Source organism: Eurosta solidaginis, chromosome 3 (genome assembly GCF_040869045.1).
Source record: "Eurosta solidaginis isolate ZX-2024a chromosome 3, ASM4086904v1, whole genome shotgun sequence".
Taxonomy (NCBI): Eukaryota; Metazoa; Arthropoda; class Insecta; order Diptera; family Tephritidae; genus Eurosta; species Eurosta solidaginis.
Window position 1 is genome coordinate 234810774 of NC_090321.1, and position 3652 is coordinate 234814425.

At 35.4% G+C, this 3652-nt stretch overlaps 1 long non-coding RNA gene across 1 annotated transcript; it reads left to right on the forward strand.

Annotated features, from left to right (window-relative positions):
• Positions 1-772: 772 nt before the first annotated feature.
• Positions 773-1760, forward strand: LOC137247019 (uncharacterized). Its single transcript, XR_010951759.1, has 3 exons — positions 773-827; positions 895-1075; positions 1127-1760. It is a non-coding gene; the product is annotated as an uncharacterized lncRNA (long non-coding RNA).
• Positions 1761-3652: the final 1892 nt, after the last annotated feature.

Below are 3652 nucleotides of genomic sequence, written 5' to 3' on the forward strand. Positions count from 1 at the left end.
TTTAATTGCAACCCAGATATATTTGATTTAAATAATTCGCTTTTGATTTGTAGCTGTTAAAAAAGCAATTTTATTTTTCATGTCAACACATTTTGGAAAATTTGTGCGACTCTTTTATACATGTTTGATTGAAAAGCAAAGAAAAAACACGAAAACTGTTTTTTTTAAATGGCACTTTTGCTTGCACCATTTAGCTTACGGCGCCTGCCGTGGTTTGGTGGTTACATGCTCTGGGTTCTAGGTTTAAGTCCCAGGCCAGGCAACATCAAAAAGCACTATAAAGTTGCTTTTTCGCATAGATTGCTCTGGTTCATGGCGAACAAACACAAAAACTGTTTTTTTATGCAATTTTCCTCTGAAGAATGTACTATATTTGTTGCAACGATGTTATTTGTCGCAGCGATTAAACACGAAAAATGTCGTTTTTGTCTAAACAATTTTGATAATATAAGAAAGGATTTTTTTTTGCATTTATAACAAAGTAAATTTTTCAAAGCTTGCTAGCGAAGCTGTCTTAAAAAATGTTTATCCACCCTACTTAACATATCTACATGATAATCTCTATCAATACCCCTATAAGGGTGTCCGACGAATGCCATGCGCGAGGAATGCGAATCGAATTGAGGAGATCTGATATTCTCAAAACCGATCGGCAATGCAGCTCGCGAATAAAATTTTGTAGATAAAACAATTCGGTGATCCGCTGCGTTCCGATAACCGTAATAGAAATGCTATAGCTGTCATTTGCTAAAAAACTGTTGCGGATTGAAAAGAAAAAGTTTAAATAACGCGCAATATACTTAAAATAGAATGGAATTCAATAAGAAGTTAGTTATTTTAGTTATTTTTTATACTTTTGAGTAAAATTTATGTAATATTTATATTTGTAAACAGAAGTCGCACCACAAATCGCGAACAGTTCACCTTGTTGGTTGAACGGATGAAGCTGAACGAGGACATCGCCAAAAACATGTCCATGCAGCCGCCAGACGTACTCTCAGTGTTTTGGATATCCCTATGCACCGACTTAAATATGTTGGGACCTCCAACAAAGTCCACTACTGAGTGGAAAAAAGTAAGAAAATTTGTTACATATAAAATTTTTTTCAACACATGTCAATTTCAGGTATGGTCAGATTTCAAATATTCCATTAAGAAGAAAATGTCCCACAACTTCACCCAAATGCTAGCAACAGGTTGTGGACCAAAAACTGCAACAAATTTGACTGCCTTGGAAGAGGAAGTTGCGCATCTTGTATATCTTGGTGACGCCATATCAGGAGTTTCTGGCAAACACTTTGGCACACAACAGAACATGCTCCGCCATATAGAAAGTGGTGCTAGCGAAACATTCTTAAGTGTCGCGGTGAACAATGCAGAAACTGATATTGGAAGCGAAGAAAACGGTAACCAAGACACTCCTTCCTCTTCGCAGCCACAGCAGAGAATACCACAAAGAAGGAGCCAGATGACGTTCTTGAAAACGCAAACTGTTTTGCAGAAAAAGTTTCACGATAACATGTCATCTGCAATGAGGTATCAAAAAAGAAAAATGGAAGATTTGACTAAAAGCACTAAAAAGATGGAAAAAATTATAAGCAGCTTGAACAGCAACACTGAAAAAATTTGCTCGGTATTAGCAGACTTGGTTGCAGAAACTAAAAGGCATAACATGGCAACTGAAAAGTTATTGCGGGACAAGACCCAAGTAAAGGGGCAGCTTTTGCAACTGGAGCTTGAAAGAGTGAATAGTGCGCTACTACAACCCTCTCGTCTCCATGCTCTACTCGCTTGCAGAAAAAAAAAATTAAAAAAAGAGTAAAAATTATATAACAAAGAAAATTTAATTAGTTGAAAATTAAGTGCAATATTTCACGTGGCCATGAAGGCAGTATCGTTATTTATAATAAAATGAAAATTAGAATAAAGCTGAAATATCGACAAGAATAAATTGTATAACTATAATACACAAAGTTGTGTTTTTATTTAAATTGGCCTTCAGCTGAAAAATTTAACAATATCAAATTAAAATGTTTACAAAAAACTTTGAAGCATTTGATTCAACAGCTTCAATATAATACCTTTCCGTTTGCTCAATTTCTTGAAAGTGAGTTTCTCCGCCCTCCTCATTATTTACGTTATCGAGGTACTCATCATGGATATTGTAGTGAATGCGTAAATTGCGAAGTACTGCCGCTACAGTGATAATTTGCACAGCCTTCTCAGGAGGTAGTGAAGTTGCCGTGCAGACAGAAGACATCTACACCAGTTCTTTCAAACAAAAATAGTTCTCTCTATAATGTTTCGCCCAGAACTATGCCATTTGTTGAAGCGGCTTTGGGGAGTATTAAGTGCAGGGTTGCGAAAGGGAATTATAAGCCACGGTGCAAGATGGTATCCTGCGTCACCAATCTATTTGATATAAAGTTATCGTTGAACAGTAAATTATTATAGAGACGTATTATACCTAATTGATATATACTTCTATTTCCGCTTTCGTATTGTGCTTGAAAGATTCGTGATACGTCAGTGTTAGACGAAACGAATGAGTCGTTTGTTTACACAGGGTATTTCGCATTAATGTACCGTACACGCTGTTTATAATCACATATCTGAAAAATTAAACACATTGATAAAAAATAATACAATAAATATTTAGCACACTTACAATCAGTACGTTAAGACTATAAAAACCTTTTCGGTTATAAAATAAATGGGAGTTCGCGAAAAAGTATCTTCGGGACTCCATTTGCTCACCGTCATCCATTTTTAAGTTAATCCACTTTTCGCACAATTCCCTTTCCATAATGTCAAGAAACTCTGAAAACACCTTCGAAACTGTTGGTTGAGTCATTCCTAGCATGAAGTTTTTACCAACTACATTTTGGTAGCTTCTTTCGGCCAATATTCGCGGACATAAGGAAAGCTTTTGTTGGCGACTTATTGTTGTGGATTTAATCACGGGAGGAATATTACTGCAAATTATGCTGAAAAGATGTCTATAAGCGTTTTAATTGACTCGAAATTATTTAATGAACCTTTAAATAAAAAATGTACACTCGCATGTGTATTAAAATTTTCTTAATTTACCTACTTACTCTATGTTTGCCAGCTCGAAAATGTCCGGTGCCCTATTCCTCACAAACTTTCTAACGCATGCGGTGTTGTTTTCTGCTACATTTATGTTTAAATAAAAAGCAATTGCATCCATACTTTTGCTTTTTTATATTTTTCAATCATAATTTAATTACAAGAAAATATTTTCATTTATTTAAAGAAATGTCAAACAGCTTTTGACACAATCCGCTAGATGAGTGGGTAAAGCAGTCATCCGACGTTTATGAGAATGGTATAAATTTCAACAAGTAAGGGGAGCGCGAATCGAAAGGCATTCGCGTGAGTGGCATCCGTCGGATACCGTAATAGGCATGAATAGCAAATTATCGATTTTCATTCTAGCTAACTTCAATAAATTCTACTTTCATTTAACTTCCTGTTTACAAAGTACAGATGCAACATTGTCTCCTCCTCTTTTGCTTAGCCGTTCGTTTATAGTTAGTTGGCGCGTCACTTTTCTAAGAATCCTTTGTTTGTTGTTTACAAAAAAAAAGTTTTGCTGCAAAGTACAGTGAATAAAAACTAAAAAACTTTG